The 17,317-nt window shown below is 45.9% G+C and overlaps 1 long non-coding RNA gene across 2 annotated transcripts in view; it reads right to left on the bottom strand.

Moving 5' to 3' along the window:
- LOC102162221 (uncharacterized) overlaps window positions 1-6,492 on the bottom strand; it is a 173,655-nt gene extending 167,163 nt beyond the window's left edge. For both annotated transcript variants that reach the window (XR_014816393.1, XR_014816395.1), the window contains exon 1: window positions 6,340-6,492. This is a non-coding gene — a long non-coding RNA (uncharacterized LOC102162221). The remainder of the gene's footprint in view (window positions 1-6,339) is intronic.
- Between the last annotated feature and the right edge of the window lie 10,825 nt (window positions 6,493-17,317).

Raw genomic sequence — 17,317 nt, forward strand, 5'->3', positions numbered from 1 at the left:
CCAAGGAATTGGCTGTAAAACTTTTTAAACCTCCCATAGTTCAGTAAACTTTTTTTTCTTTTTTAGGGCCGCACCCGCAGCATATGGAAGTTCCCAGGCTAGGGGCTGAGTCAGAGCTATGGCTGCCAGGCTACACCACAGCCACAGCAACATGGGTTCTGAGCCACATCTGTGACCTGCACCACAGTTCAGGGCAATGCCGACTCCCTGACCCACTGAGCAGGGCCAGGAATTGAACCTGCATCCTCATGGATACTAGTGGGATTCATTTCTGCTGTACCACAATGGGAATTCCCTAAATTTTTTTTGGATTAAACTGTGACCCAGGCTCCCCAGGATTAATCAGGTAAAACCAGCTAATCGGTTAACCAAGAATTTTTTTCTCCTCCCTAACTTGGAGTATTAATTTCCTTTTGCCTCCCTTAAAAACTCTTAAATGGAGAACAGGGGGAAAAAAATCAGTAGGGCTTTTCCAGTCCCCACAGTTATTTCCCTTTCCCACACCACTTTGACTCTCCAAATTCTGCAATTCCTCCCCCTATACAAGGTATATTTTTCAGGTGGGCCGATGAATGGGGAAACTTATCTGCCAGGCCCTTGGCTTACATGGTAAGGGAGAGTTGCACCAGCACGGGCTGAGACCAGATTCCAGTGACCTTCTGCCTAGTTTATTTGATTTATTGCCTGTGTCAAGATGATCCTGGGAAAATTGCTTATGTCACCTCCTAAGCCTATGGAAAGATCTCTGGCTGCTGCACCTGCTCACCCCATCCAGCCACCTTCCCTGGTTACCCTCTTGCTCCCTAATCCCAGTTTGCCCCCCTGCTGGGGGCTAAAAGGCAGGGGATCTCTTCTGTTGGTGGTGTTGGTACTGAGCTTTATTTTGTCTTTCTCCTGATTTTGAACAGATGGAATGAGGAAATGAAAAAGGTTTGGCTTATCTGTGGTAAATTTCAAAGAGAGAGTTGAAGCAAATAAACAATCATTCGGGAGGAATTCTCTTGTGGCGCAGCTTGGGCTGCTGCTGTGACATGGGTTCAGCCCCTGGCCTTGGAAACTTCCCAGGCACTGCCAGAAAACAAAAACAAAACAAAACAATTCAGTAAATAAGCATTGAATGCACATTGTGGAGAGTTATGGTGATGTGGCTTTGTCCTGGTCAATAGAAGTATAAGGTGAGCCATGAATGCTATTAAAAACTTTTAGTGGCCACATTAAAAAGGTTTTTTAAAAGTGATGTTAATTTTTATGTTTTAGTTAACCTAATATATCTAAAATATCATCATTTCGCTATGCAATTAGTATAAATTTATCACCTTTACTAAAGTTGGTCAGTATTAGTATCAATTGGCCAATTTAGTATGATATTTCAGACTAAATGTTCAAAATCTGGCACGTATTTTATACTCTAAGCACATTTCATCTCAGACTTACTCCATCTCAGGCTCCCAGGAGCCACACGTGGGTCTACCAGTTACCATACCAGACAGCACAGATGCTGATAGAAATCTCTCTTGCCATGAGTGGGAATTAGGAAATAAAGAAGAGATTAATAAAGAAGATGATTTTCGGTTATGAGAAATGCTAGAAGAGACAAGATAATGATGAGATAGGGAGTTCCTGTCGTGGCGCAGCAGAAACGAATCCGACTAGGAACAATGAGGTTAGGGGTTTGATCCCTGCCCTTGCTCAGTGGGTTAAGGATCCGGCGTTGCTGTGAGCTGTGGTACAGGTCGCAGATGTGGCTCGGATCTGGCGTTACTGTGACTCTGGTGTAGACTGGCGCCTATAGCTCTGATTAGACCCCTAGCCTGGGAACCTCCATATGTTGCGGGTGTAGCCCTCAAAAGACAAAAAAAAAGACCAAAAAAATAAAAAATAATGATAAGATAGCCCCTGAGAGGCAAGGATGGCGAGTATTGACACTTTGGATGGGAAGTCATCCTGGGCTCTTCATGGGAACCAAGGTGAAGAAGTGGGCAAGAACATTCCAGGCAGACAGTACTGTGAGAGCGAAGGCCCTGAGGCATCAAATGCTTGGCTGGTAATGTTCTCCTGTGTGGCTAGAGAACAATGATTACAGAGGAGAGTGGAGTGAGAGGACTTTGAAGAAGTGAGCAAACCCCAGAGCACATGGGGTTCATAGGCCTTAGAAGAGAGCTGGATATCATCCTAGCTAAGAAGGAATTTAAGCAGAGATGTGATTTGATCTTTTTTTTTTTTTTTTAAGGGCCACCCCCACGGCATATGGAGGTTCCCAGGCTAGGGGTCAAATCGGAGCTGTAGCTGCCAGCCTACACCACAACCACAGCAAAGAGGGTTCTGAGCCCTGTCTGTGACCTACACCACAGCTCACGGCAACACCCCATTAAGCGAGGCTAGGGATTAAACCTGCATCCTCATGGTTCCTAGTCAGATTCATTTCCACTGAGCCATGATGGGAAGTCCACATGGTATGATCTTATGTGCACTTATTAAATATTTCTCCATCTTCTGCATGGAGAATTGATTAGAAACTAGCAAGAGAGATGCACAAAAACTAGTTGGAGGAGGTAATCTGGTTGACTAGGTGAGAGACGGCAGAGGCTGGGCCAGGGTGATGGCAGTGAGAGTAAACAGATAGAAGTGACCTCAGGACAAGCCTTAAAGGTAGGACTGACAGACTGGATGATCCTATGAAGTGAGAAGGGGAGAAATATCAAGAACGTCACCTATGACTTTGTCTTGAGCACATGGCTTCCATCCCATTCTTCATCCCTAGTCCTGGCTTCCATAAGCCACAGGCCCAGAATTTCCCATCACCCTGAAACTTTAGCCAGAAAATCAGCTTTCCTGGGCATTAAACAGTAATTTGTCAGTGATATGCATCCCTCCTCACTGTCAGCTTGTGCTTAGGCACTTCTGAAATTATCAAGGGATTCCTGAGCTTCCATGTCAGGACTGCACAGCTGAGTGGAATGTGTCTATGTATTCCCACCAATGAAGTGCTGAGAAGGCGGCCACGTTCAAATCTCTCACAGTATTGAACAGGTGAATGAGCCTCAGCTGTCATGTGAATTTGTCCTATGGATTGGAGAAGGGGTAGACACTTCTTCAAGGGGTGTCAACCAACAATACATTCAAAACAAGGGGTCAGAAAGCCAAGGCTGTAGGTACTGCACTAAAGAACAGCTGTAATAACAAAAGGTGCTGGCGTAGTTTAAGGCATAAAAAGAGCCTATGGAATGCCTTCCCTAACAGCACTTCCTTATTTACTCTAGGCAAATGTTGAGCCTTGGTACACTTGATACAAAATTCACGGAAGCATTTAAATTGTGTCATGGCTTGAAAACTAAGGAAGGGTTTGGCTGCATAGTGTGGGCTCCAGGGAATGAAGGGTGTGACAGCAAACTGGGATAATAGACAGAACATACAAAAAGAGAGTGAACCAGATGACAGCAAATGCCTGATCCCCTTCCCTTGTTCCCTGTCGCTTAGGCTGAGGGTGGAAGGAGGCATGCCACATAGCCACTACACCAAAATAGAACTAAGGGCACTTTTGCTGCCCGGAAATAAGGACCCCCAACAGATGGCATTTCCTAGGAGAACTGAATTGGAAGCATAATGGTCCTGAGCTTAAATCCTGGAATTGGCTGAGTCACAGTAACTATAAAGGAAGAGTCTTTGTTGAGTTTATCTTTCAGTCTCTCTTCCTGCAAGACTCTCCCCACCCTCCCAACATATACACACCTAGTCCAGGAATCAACAGGCATGGACTTAAGAGATGGGAGGAAGGGAATTCCTCTGTGGCTCAGCAGGTTAAAGACCTGCTGTTGTCCCTGCTGTGGCGCAGGTTAGTTCCTGGCCCTGGAACTTCTGCATAGCATGGGTGCGGCCAAAAAGAGAGTTTTGGAGTTCCCGCCCTGGCTGGTATTCCCACAGCTGTGGTGTAGGTCTGCAGCTGCAGCAATGGGATCCCTGGCCTGAACCTCCTCATGCCCTGGGGGTGGCAGAGAAAGAAGGATGCAGGGCCTAATGATTTCCCCCTGCACCCTGACACCTTCTCAGCAATGGACACAAAGCCTGGGCCTGGTTCTCCAGAAAAAGCCAATAGCTCCCTGGGAAGACGCCTGATTTTCTCTTCCGTTCAGGCCTATTTCCTTTTCTGACACTTCCTCCTGCTTTTGCTGGGGATTGAGGAGGGCAATGTGGTCTAAAAGAGACGCCCCAAAGCTAACTCTTTTCTAAGGCTAGAAGGCTATGACCTAAAGCCCAGCCCCAGAGAGACCATCAGGAAAAGGGAATTCCCTTTCCTACCAGATCCAAGATATGAATGGGTGGGAGCAGGACCTGGAGACGAAGAGGGAGGTGGGAAGAAGGCAACAGAGAAAAGCTGCTGCTGCCATTGATAAGATAACTGTTTTCAAGACATCACACAGCAGGAGCTGATCAGGAAGAAAAGCCACAACCTGTTAGACTGACAAAGCTTGTAGGGTCAGGTAACTGGGTCCCGAAAACCGGCAAGGAAGAAGGCAAAAAGGAATAAACAACCTGTCTTTTAATAAAGACATTTTAAAGGTCAAAAAAAAAAAAAAAAAAAAAAAGAAAGAAAAGAAAAAAGAAAAGAGAAACCATCGACAGAGTTCAAACCAGTTCGGACCCCCTTTGGGCAGGACCTCAGATACATCCTGGTAACTTTAATTTTTTTGTCTTTTTGCCTTTTCTAGGGCCACTTCCCGCGGCATTTGGAGGTTCCCAGGCCAGGGGTCTAATCAGAGCTGTAGCCGTCGGCCTACACCACAGACACAGCCACACAGGATCCGAGCCATGTCTGTGACCTACATCACAGCTCATGGCAATACCAGATCCTTAACCCACTGAGCAGGGCCAGGGACTGAACCCGCAACCTCATGGTTCCTAGTCGGATTCATTAGCCACTGCGCCACGACGAGAACTCCTAACCTAGTAACTTTAAATGGACATCATCACTAACCTTTCACTGTTCACCCTTCAGGTGATCCCCATGACCTTCCCGACATCTTTTTGGTGTTGCTGTTGTTAATTTACTTGTGTTTTCAAAGTGTTATGACCGTGCAGGCAGTTTCCTTGACAGGCTGTTTTTCTTTATTTCAGAACTGGCCTTTCCATTGATGGTGTGACACTTTCCATAGAATGGTATGGACTGAACATTCTAATCAGCTGACCCCACCGCTTTCTGATAATATTGTGTGCACATGTGTGTGTAATCAGAGCAAGGCCCTTGGATGTAATCTAGTGCCAGGAGAGCAGAGGCCCAGAAATCAGGTGTCCTAGAGTCAGACTGCAGATTTGCCACCACGTGCTAAGTCTTTCAACAGATTTCTCCTCCTTTCTACGGCTCACCCTCACAGGTCAATTTAGGAAAACACCAATTCTGTAAATCTGTTCAGGATTGGAAATGGGGGCAGGGGATTTAAATCACTGGCATTTTTTTTTCTGTTTTTTTTTTAAGGGCCGCACATCCAGCATATGGAGGTTTCCAGGCCACCAGAGCCACAGCAACGTGGGATCCAAGCCGCATCTGTGACCTACACCACAGCTCAGAGCAACGCCAGATCCTTAACCCACTGAGCGAGGCCAGGCATCTAACCTGCATCCTCATGAATGCTAGTTAGGTTCATTTCTGCTGAGCCACAGGAACTCCCATCATTTGCATTTTTAAACAAGAGGTACACACATGAAAAATCCACTCAGCAGTGCACAAAAACCTGATCTGAAACAAAAGTTTTAACAATATCTTTATGAAAGTCCACAAATTTTAAAAATTCACCAACACTTCTCCTTGGTTTGTCTTTCTGGGGCTTTCAAACCATTTAGTCTTGCGCAAGCCACAGTTGTAATCAGCTGGGAGATTCTGCAGGGGGAAAGTACTTGGCTGATCCTGGCCAAACAGACTTGCCTTTCATTTCTAGAGATCTAGAATTATCCTGGCTGCCTCAGAAGCAACCTATTAAAACAACCCTTTTAACTGGAGGAAAGTCAGGAGACTTAGGAACGGTAGACCTTCCAGTTACAACTGAGAAGTTAAAACTGAGTCTGTTTCCAGCGAGGTTTGGACTTGTCAGGAGAGGAAAGCTCAAATAGACAGTAGAGAGAGAAAGGCAACATCTGGGTAGGTCAGTAGTACTGAACCGGTACAGGTGTGATTTCATTGGATTATTTGCTAATTATTTAGCTTTTGCCTCAGTACTAAAATGTAACTGCCCCAAGGTAGGAAATCATCTCTACTTTATTTCTATTCTATCCTCTGAGCCTAGCAGAGTAACACACATATAGTAAGCAGCTGAAAAATATTTGCTGAATGAGTAATAAATGACTTACCTTTTGGGTTCTGGATTGCTTTTCAAAAATTGGATGAAAGTTGTAACTCTTCTCTCCATTGATTAAAAAAAAAAAAACACACAGAAGGTGAGGGAACTCTGAGTGAAGAAAGGGGTGAGGAAAGTATGATTGAGGGAGGGTGGGGGAAGGTCTGGGTGAGGGAGGGTGAGGGAACTCTGGGTAAGGAAGGATAGGGAACTCTGGGTAAGGAAGGATAGGGAACTCTGGGTAAGGACGTAAGTGAAGGAAGTCTGGGTAAGGACGTAAGTGAGGGGACTCTGGGTAAGGAAGGATAGGGAACTCTGGGTAAGGACGTAAGTGAAGGAAGTCTGGGTGAGGGAGGGTGAGGGAACTCTGGGTAAGGACGTAAGTGAGGGAACTCTGGGTAAGGGAGGATAGGGAACTCTGGGTAAGAACATAAATGAGGGAACTCTGGCTGAGGGAGGGGCCGAGGGAGGTCTGAGTACGGGATGGGATGAGGGCACAAAAAAAAAAAAAGGAAAAAATAGTAGTTCCAGTCGTGGCTCAGAGGAAATGAATCCGACTAGGAACCATGAGGTTGTGGGTTTGATCCCTGGCCTCACTCAGTGGGTTAAGGATCCAGCGCTGCCATGAGCTGTGGTGTAGGTCGCAGACGTGGCTCGTGGCTCAGATCTGTGTTGCTGTGGCCGTGGTGCAGGCCGGCAGATGTAGCTCTGATTTGACCCCTGGCCTGGGAAGCTCCATATGCTGTGAGTGGGGCCCTAAAAAGCAAAAAAAGAAAAGAAAAAATATTTTATGTACATTAACATATATTATTGTACATTTATATAATTGTATCTTCTCTTGCAAAGACTGTAGTTTCCCAGGGATATTCCTGCTTTACTGGTAGCGCTTGATATCCCTCTAAAGTACACACTCACCCCCTCTATTGTCACTGCCTTCTCTAGTAACACTTCTGAAGTTGATCGATAGTGGGACTAGGGTCTTCTGACTCCTGGGCTAAGATGTCTGAAATTGGCCCTTGGATGACCAAAGGATTGGGGGTCACCTTTGGACACACACCCAGTAAAAAGAGACCCTCAGTAAAAGGGAACAACAGTATTCTAAATTTGTGGCTTGGAAAACTTGAATTTAAACCTATGTCTTGCCCCTTACTAGCTGTAGTATCCTAAGCAAGTAACATACCTCTCTGGCTCTTGGTTTTTGCATATGAATTTAAAGGTGTGGCCTAGGCCTAAAGTTCCATGATATAATAATTTGTCAGCCAAGACAATGAAGAAGCTGGCAGAGTTATCTTGAATCACCGCATTCCTTGAAACCCTAGAATAGACAGATAGCATGTTGGTACCAGGACAGCCTCCTAATTTCCGAAATATTCAGAACAAAAGCAGAAGTAGGAGCTTCCCTCCCGCCCCCACCACTTCCCACCAATTGATTATCTTGAGCGCTAGAAGACAGGAGAGAGGACTGGATGACCTCCAAAGTTCTTGCAACCCTAGCATCTCATGGCCTGTTTGTCCTTAGCCATCTTAGGTTCCCAACAGCCACCCATCTTTGTGGCTATAACTGAGGAACGTGTTCAATTGTATTCTATCCAATGTGAGTCAGTGCCGTCGCGGGGATTTACTTTGAGGGTGTAAATTACATATTCACACCCCTGCTCTGCGAAATGCACGTTCCTCTGCTTTCTAACGCTTATGGATACCTCAAGTTATTACTTTAGCTCCAGAGAAAACAACATGCATGATTAGATGATGAGATAATAGAAAATCCCTCTGTCCCGAGAATAAGGAAGAAAGCAGCTAGAACAAAGCTTACCATGGTCAACCTCAGTGTCCACAGCCTCAAAGGACATGAAACTATGAACAGAAAGATTCCCCTTGGAGGACAACTGAGATGAGTAGGTTTTGTTTCAGCTACAAACCTTGAATTATATGGTGGCCATTCTTTGTAGGAGAATTTTCACAGCATAGTTGAGAGGCCCAGAATTTAAACTCAGCTATTACCTCATAAGAGATGGAATTACACAGGGGCTTCAAATGGTGCAGCGTCCTGGTGGGCTTTTCTGGGCCTGGGATCTTCCACATCTTACTCACTGCCCCTCTTTCTCCATGGTAGAAGCCTGAAGCATTGTAATTTTAGCAAATTCATTTTGTTTGAGGGCTCAGAAAAGCATCAAGCATGTTTTCAATGCCTTTAGTTTTAGGATAAGAAGCCTTTCTTGGCAGGCTTTTCATCTCAACCCTACCTCAACCCATGCAGTCTACCCGCAACTATGACCAAGGGATCAAGTCCTCAGCATGATCCAGAGGATGCTCCAATTTAAAGTTTCCAAAAAGTACCTGCCGAGGCCAGCTCAGCAGGATGGGGCTGAAGAATGGGTGCTGTGGAACTTAAGGAAAAAAGTTAATGTAAAATAAAACAAGACACAGAAACAGTAAAGATGGGAACCGGGGGACTCAAGGTCTCTGGAACCAAGAGCCCCGCCTCAAGAAACCACACCGCTTTTATATTACTCTTTTGATGAGCTCACATGAGAAGGGGCTATGGGTGAATGATCAAGCAAGAAGATTGGAAAAACATGTCTCTCAACAAGTATCATGTCATGCCATGCTTCTGAGAGAGCTGCAGCAGAACTCCTGATAGTGCCTGAAAGACAGTGCCTACAAACTCTGCTCCCACTTCCAGCCTGGAAATGTAGAAAGGGGCAGCATTGTGATTAAGAGTCCTGTGCAAGGAGTTCCCATGTGGCACAGTGGAAATGAATCCATCTAGGAACCATGACGTTGCAGGTTCTATCCCTGACCTCACTCAGTGGTTTAAGGATCCCAAGGATCTGGTATTGCCATGAGCTATGATGTAGGTCGCAGATGCGGCTCAGATCTGGCATTGCTGTGGCTGTGGTGTAGACCGGCAGCTGCAGTTCCGATTCAACCCCTAGCCTGGGAACCTCCATATGCCATGCGTGCAGCCCTAAAAAGCTAAATAAATAAAGAAAAATAAGACACTGAGATGTATTTGATTTAAGAAAAGGCAGAACAATCCTTCCAAGCACAGGAACATTTTAATGTCCTTCCTCTTCCCACCAACAGTCAGAAGCACAAAGCAGATTTTTCTGAGGGGTTTGAGAAGGACTTTCTCCTTGTTTCCATCACCACAGTTAAATAAACTGTCCCCAAACTGCCGTGGCTACAGCCATGTTAATCATTACTGGAAAATGAAGACAAAAATCACTTAGCCACGGGATCTAGGCAACCAGAGGTGCAACATTCAAATCCACTTAGTTCAAAAGGATTTCCAGAGGAAAATTCCACTTGATGTTCCCTAGGCCAGCACTTTCCTGGCTGCCTATCACCTATTCCCAGAGCTTCCTCCTCCTCCTCCTCCACCCACTCTAACTGCCCCGTTAAAGAGCAGCCCCTGTTCTCCACCCAGGCAGTAACTAATGTCACACCTGGGGGCAGCTGCACATCTGGAAGGGAAGAGAACTGAAAGGGTCATTCTGGATACTTCCGCTCCTGTCCATCTGGGGATTGAGGCTGGAGGCAGCCTGATAACTGTCTGTGTGTATGTGTGTATGTTTCAGATCGTTCTTGCATGCCTACATGAAGTTTCCACCACAAACAAAATTCCTCCTGTTTAAAAAAGAAGCTATTCGAAAACCGTGCTTCTCTAAATATGTGCCACAGAATATGTGCTACAAGCAAAAATGCTTCTAAGTCCAAAGACTGAACTTAACAAGCTTCAACAGATTTCTTTCTTTCTTTTTGCTTTTTAGGGCCCCACTCATGGCATATGGAGGTTCCCAGGCCAGGGGTCGCATCGGAACTACAGCTGCCAGCCTACACCACAGCACAGCCACAGCAACACCAGATCTGACCCTCGTCTGCAACCTACACTGCAGCTCAAGGCAACACCAGATCCTTAACCCACTGAGCAAGGCCAGGGATTGAACCTACATCCTCATGGATGCTAGTCAGATTCATTTCCGCTGAGCCACGATGGGAGCTCCTTCAACAAATGTCTTGGCCATGAGATTTCTCAGACATATCCTGTGACTCTCAGAAGGGATTATGGCTTTTAGCATCCTCTGATTTCATTTTGACTTTGACACACTTTTGTCACACTTTTGTATGACTCTATGGGACAAATATTTTTCGGAATACCCTTTGGGAAAAGTTGACTTTGGACAAAGATGAGAATTCCTCTTTTTCCCACTTTTTAACCTCTGGTTTAGATCTTTTGGGATTGTTGAAGCCAAAAGTGATTTAGAGCACAAGTCATCACTACAAGTCAAGAATATGATGGATGTTCAGTTTGGGGGCCTATGAACCATGATTTAGCTCTGCTTATTCTGGCAGGTGAGAAAGGAAAGATCTGTTTTTCCACTGTGGCTTCCTCAGTGGAAAAGCAGCCTTTTATCTCTGAAGCCCAGTACCCCTGACTAGAAAGAGATGCTGCCACTATCCTGGAGCCCCTTACCTTTTCCATAGTACCTTTGAGGTCACCTCCCCTTGACCTCTTCTCTCTCTCAACTTGAGCTCTCCTCTCCCAGGCTCCACCAATAGATGCATTTGAATGGAGTACAGAGAGGGTTTGGTCTTTGCAGTGTCTCTCAAACTGTGGTCCCTGGACCAGCAGCATCAACAGCACTTGGAAACTTGTTGGAAACACCTCAGCTCATTCAGACGTTCAGAATCAGAAATTCTGGAAAGGAACAATCTTGCGTCACATAGCCTTTCAGCCGATTCCCTTACATGCTGAAGTTTGAGAACTCCTGTCTTGAGGGTTCTCTCTTACACTTCCATTCACTCACTTTACAAATATTTGCTGAAGGCTGAGGCTAGAGTAATGCTTAGGACAAACAAGGTCCTTAGAAGGAACCTATATTAATGGGAGAGACAGCAATAAACAAGTAAATAAACAAGATAAAGACTGATGGGTGATGAAGGAAATAAACAGGTTAGTAGGCAAAATAAATGAAGGAGGATGACTTAGGTCAGCAAGGGCTTCTCTGTGACGTCTGAGATGACGGGAACTCTTTTTTTTTTTTTTAAGAAAATAAAGTTTTGCCCAAATTTGATATCTGTTCTGTTTGTTCTATAATTGACCTTTAAATAAGGGGAATCATGGAGTTCCTGTTTTGGCTCATCAGGTTAAGAACCCAACATAGTATCCATGAGGATGCAGGTTTGATCCCTGTCCTCACTCTTTGGGTTAAGGATCCAGCATTGCCACAAGCTATGGAGTAGCCTGGGAACTTCCATATGTTGCAGGTGTGGCCATAAAAAAGGAAAAGGAAAGAAATAAACTTACACACACACACCCAAAAAGTCGGGGGGGAATCATGATATAGATTCTTCTATGACTTGGCTTTTTTCAATCGATACTATACTATTAAATTTCATTTATACTGATGCACAACAATAATTCATTTTTCACTGCTACATAGTTTGCTATTGTGTCTGCTCAATGATTTCTTTATCCTTTTACTGTTGATGTCCATTTGGGTTGCTTATTTTTTTGCCATATAAAACAATACTGCTATGAGCATTCTTGTATATGTCTCTTGTTGTACATGTGCAAGAATGGAATAACTCCCTAGAAGTGGGAATGCAGAGTCATGAAAGATACAAACACATCTGCAGCTTTGCTTGAAGATGTCCACTATTTTTCCGAGGTAGTTGACTGCCCACAGTTAACTAGAGTTTTATCATACCATATCCTTGCCAACACTTGCTATAGTCAGACTTTTAAATTTTGCCCACCTGGTGAGTCTAAAATGGTTTTCCATTATCAGTCTAATTTGTTCTTTCTTTGCTTTTAAGGAGGTTTGTTATTTAGTAGACTTTCCTAATGGCCCAGCTCTTCTGGCCCTGATGTTTAAGGGGAAGAAAGGCAAATAAATTACTCCATCCTTTTTCAACAGAAATTGCATGACTCACTTTGTTATACCCAGTTGATGTGTTTGCCTGTTGGGTCTCAAAAATACCTTGATGTCCTAACCTGAATTTGGTTTTTAATCAAAATGCTGATCCTATGGAAATTCATTTAAATCAGATATTTGGGGAGTTAGGGAATTCCATCAGACTTGGTAAGTCTATTTCACTGGGATTTCACACATACTCTCATTCCCAAGGGAGAGGGAAGTGGGTTATGTCATTAATTCACTTAGCATTTTTGATATGTATCCAGCCCTGGGAATAATTAAGAATAAGCCCCTACTTTTCTGGAACTTGCATTCTGGCAGCACAAATGTAATTAACAGCCCACTCCCAACTGCCTTCTCATCTCTCCAGATCTCTGAGCATTTTATCCATTTGACCAACATTACTGAGCATGCACCCTGGGCCCTGCACAGTGTGAACCATTGAGCCACCTCAGAGGAGGAACCATTACCTGTGCTGCTTCCAGAAACTCTGGCAGCCTGGCTTCAAGGCTCCCTGAAGAACCGTTAGTCTTTTAAGGGAGGAATAAACTGAATCACCACTTTAAACAGCCACGTTTCCCCCAACTGCCTTCAGAATCACTCTTCAGTGCCTCTTAAAACTGCAAATTCTGGGGTTCCCATCATGGCTCCACGAATTAAGAATCCAACTTGTGTCTGAGAGGATGCAAGTTCGATCCCTAGCCTCACTCAGGGGGCTAAAGATTTGGTAGGTCACAGATGTGGCTGTGGCATAAGCTGGCAGCTACAGCTTCAATTTGACCCCTACCCTGGGAACATTTTTTAGGGCAGGTGTGGCCCTTTAAAAAAGTTGCAAATTCCTGCACCCCTATTCAGTGATCTACTGACTCAGCAGGTCCAAGGAACTGTGCTTCCACAGCTCTTAGGGAATTCTGACACCTGCTGAAGTTTGAAAACCACTGTTCCTCTAAAATCATACAGCTAGAGAACAGTAGCACCAAAAGGGCATAAAATCACAGGGCAGGCCCCATGCCTAGTGTTGTGGCTCTCTGTCTAGCATCCCTGGCTCCGAGGGGACATGCCCAGAGAAGACATGAAGCAGCTACCCTACTGTGCCCACCGTGTTGAGGCTGGCTCAGTCAATTAGCTGAGGGACATTTCTGCTGGGATTCCATATGCACCACATGACAGCTCCTCATGCCTCTGGATATTTGTTCAAAGAGAGAAGACACATGTGGAAACATTCTGGCCCCTAAATGGCCCCTCTGGCATCAATTTACAATCACAGCATGCTTGGAGCCCCACTGGATTCCCAAAGGGATCTAGCCAGACAGCAAAATAACAAGCAAAATGGACGGCAGCCAACATGGACCCAAACATGGGTAGGATGGGAGAAGTGGCCTCCAAGAGGCCTGAGTTCCTGCTTGGAGTTGGGGGAGGATCCTATCTCTCAGCAGGTGTTCCATCAATGCCAGCTGAATGTTGCAAGTGGAATGACAAAGAACTGAATTCTCTGGGGACATGAGACTACTAGGGAGAGAAGGGTGTACCTCTATAGGTGGGATCATCGTATCCTCAAAGAGAAGAGAACTCAGTCCACCCTTCTTCCACCACACCCTGTGACTTAAATTGGCTTCCCACTGCTTTCCGGACACTGGCGAGCTGTGCCAACTCCAGGGTCCGATCAAGGAACGCATGGCAAAGCCACGGAGAATGAAGGCAATTGAACTCCTAGTAAACTTGATAGCTGTCTTGCACTATCCAGTTTGCAGAGCATTTTCACTTTTGTTAGTTCAGAGCTCAGCCTGGAGTGCTCTTCCCCAGGAGCCGGGGTGGCTCCTTCTCAATTTTCAGGTGGAGGCTTTGAAATAAAAGTCACCTCCTCCCTCTGGCTCTCTATTTCATCATTCTGTTTGTTCTGCTCAGAGCACTGGTCACAATCAGTCATTATCTTATTTACCTATTTCCTGTTGCCTCCTCACGCTGGAATGCAGGATCCAGGAGGGGAGGGATCACAGCTGTCTTGCTCGGCGTCATATCACAACACTGGAAGAACAGGCACGCAGTTTTTATTAATGAAGGAATAACAGTTCTAAGGCAGGTGTCGCTCAGATAAATCCCTGGGGCGCAGGGAGAAAAAGTGAGCTGCCTAACCCTGAACACCTGGTTTAGTGACAAAACCTGGGCTAGAATCTAAGGTCTCTGGCTCCTAGTCCAAGAGTTAGCAGAATGCCAGCACCTGTCCCTGTCCTGGAAAGAAAATGTGATGATATGCCTGCAGAAAAGGGAAATAAGGAAATGACGGCGAGGAAGACCCAAGACCAAAATCAGCCAAAGTCTGTCCTATGACCAGTGTTCCCAGAGCATCTCCTCCTTTGTGCTTGGGACCTGGGGCAGAGGAGGGAGAGAGTCCGGGCCCAGGAGAATGGCACCCAGGAGTGCATCCTCCTGCACCAACATCGCTTCCCTCCTGAGCCTCGGTAGAACCGAGCGGTGAGGGCTCAGGTCGGTGGGACTGTCTTAGACCAGCTGCTGCCACAAAGTACCACAGACTCTGGCTTACACAATAGAAATTAATTTTCTCACAGTTCTGGAGGCTGTAAGTCCGAGATCAGGGCACCAGCAGGGTGGGGGTCTGGCAAGGACCCTCTTCCTGGCTTTCAGAGGCGCATCTTCTTCCTGTGCCCTGACACGGCAGAGAGAGAGAGGAGGAGTCTCAACCTTTTGACCGCATCTAAACCTCACCTCCTCCCAAAGGCCCCACCTCCTAATCCCATCACACTGGGAGGTGAGGGCTTCACCAGACCAATTATGGAAGGACACCAACGTGCAGTTCCTAACAGGGACCCAGAAAGCGGCAGGCTTGGAGCAATGGGGAAGCGCATGTGAAGCTTCTGTGACCCTCCACCAAAGTGAGAGAGGAGGAAACAGGAAGTGGGCAGGGAGCAGAAGCTCTCCATCCAGAGCTTAGTGCCCTCCAGCCCTCAAGTTGTTCCTGTGGGCTTCCTGGGCTCAGCAGACACATCCGAGGGAAGGCTGCTCGGCTGGACCCCATCCGCAGGCTTGTTTTCCATTTCAGTTTGCTGCTCACCCGGCACTGGCTAGCCTGCTTGCTGCCCCAGGCTGGGAAAGAGCAGGCACCACCTCGTGCTGAGTCACTCAGCTCGGGGACCAGGAAACTTACATAACAAGACTGAGTCTCTGTGTTTGTACGTGGGGCTCAAGCTCCAGGGGTGGGGGAGAAAGAGGCGTAGGAGGGGGTAGTTCTGGGGACCCTGAGTCTATCGGTGCCAGGAAGTCGCTGGGCACCCAGGGAACCGTGAGAGGGCACCCGCCACTGCACGGTTCCCGGGGATTAAAGAGACAGATTAGGGAGAACAACAAGAACAAGGACCTTTAGCTTTAAATCCGTACAGCACGACTCCCTTGCAGCCGGTTCTCCACGGCTGGGGAATGTTAAGCCAATCCAAAAAGAACACAGGTGGCAAATGAGGAACTTCATAAAAATGTGAACTCCTGAACCTTCTAAACCATGTCTTTAGGATATTGTTACAGCCACAGATAGCACCGCAGTGACATAGGACAATGTTTGTTGGGCTGGGAAACAGCCTGTGGGCTAGAAAAATGTGAGTGGGCGGCTGTTTGAACTTCACTGCAAAGCTCCTTTCAGTCAAGACTCTTTACAGATGAAAATAGAAGACAGGCTAGGGTAAGAGACATTCCTGAGAACTGGTAGAAAGGACAGATTTTCCTTTGTAAGGATATTTTTTCATCCCAGCCCTTCAAACGATTCTGAAAAAGCAGCCTCCCCCACCCCACCCGCCCCCCACATACCCTAGAAAGATGCATGGAGGGAAAGCTGTCTACAATGAAGCCAATCATCTCTTCCCACTAAAGACTGAGTAGCTAATTGCTCAGTGGGGTTTTTGCTACAGACACACAATGTCTTGACATCTGGCTGTGGATGAAGTGGCATCTATCAGGAGTGTCTCAGCTCGACGTAGAGGGAGGAATGAATTATTTTCCAGGAGAGAGGCCTGGATTGAAGTCTAGATCCCCCCGCCCTCCCCGAGTCACCTACCTGTCCCCTAACCTCTGTTTCCTCCTCTGTAAATGTCATAGCATTTGACCGACAGGGTCTCATGAAGTCTTTCAAAGGATATTGAGAGTTTTGGATACTCTAAATCCCTGGACAAATATTTGTCAGTGGTTTTTACTAATATTTTTATAATGGTTAAAAAATTATAAGGGCAAGTAGCAGAATGTAAAAAGAAGAACATATTTTACCATGTAGGGATAATAAAAAGGACAGGGAAAGGACAATGTTGTTATTGGTTTTTGTGTTTTCTGGTGTTTTTGGCTACAGCTTCAGAATGTCCTGAGCCAGGGATGGAACCTATGCCCCAGCAGTGACCATGCCAGATCCTTAACTGCTAGGCCACTGGGGAACTCCTTGTTGTTGTTTTTATTAACAACATTTTTGGTGTCACACGCACACACACACAAAGAATCTAATTAAAATGATCACCAAATTCTCCAAGAAAAAAACCAGAGTCACTAAATTTTCATACAATTTCAGGTTTATGCATACTCTGACAGCCAATATCAATCTCAAAATAAAAGTCCTATAATGTAAAAGGAAACACAGGGGTCCCCGGTGTCATGCCTGCCTCTTGGGACTGTATAGGGGGGCAAGAAGACACTGTCACCAAAAACCTTAAACCACACAAATACCATCTCTTCTAAGGGACAAATACTTAACATCCTCTTCTCCTGTCTCAGAGCCCAAAGAAGACTTTTAGGAACTGAACACTGACTGTTTACTTAGCATAAGGCTGGAGCTGGCATGGGAATGTCCTTTGCTTGCTGGACACATCTTCTCGCCATTGCCTTGGAAGGTCTGTCAGGAAGGCGGGGCCCTGAGAGGCAGATCTTTGTGCAATGCATGGCCAAGAGAACAAAGACAGCGTGCTCGACAAGGAACAAGGAAGAGACCGGCAGTGTTTCCATCAACAAATGCTTCTGCTATGTCTTCTCCGCGGGGCAAGCAGAGATTCCATTGAATTCACCTCCCACAACCATGTCTTT

This window comes from Sus scrofa, chromosome 9 (assembly GCF_054392235.1).
Source record: "Sus scrofa isolate SSC_HxYL_T2T_F1_AM1 chromosome 9, Sscrofa_HxYL_maternal_Yorkshire_Landrace_v2.0, whole genome shotgun sequence".
NCBI lineage: Eukaryota > Metazoa > Chordata > Mammalia > Artiodactyla > Suidae > Sus > Sus scrofa.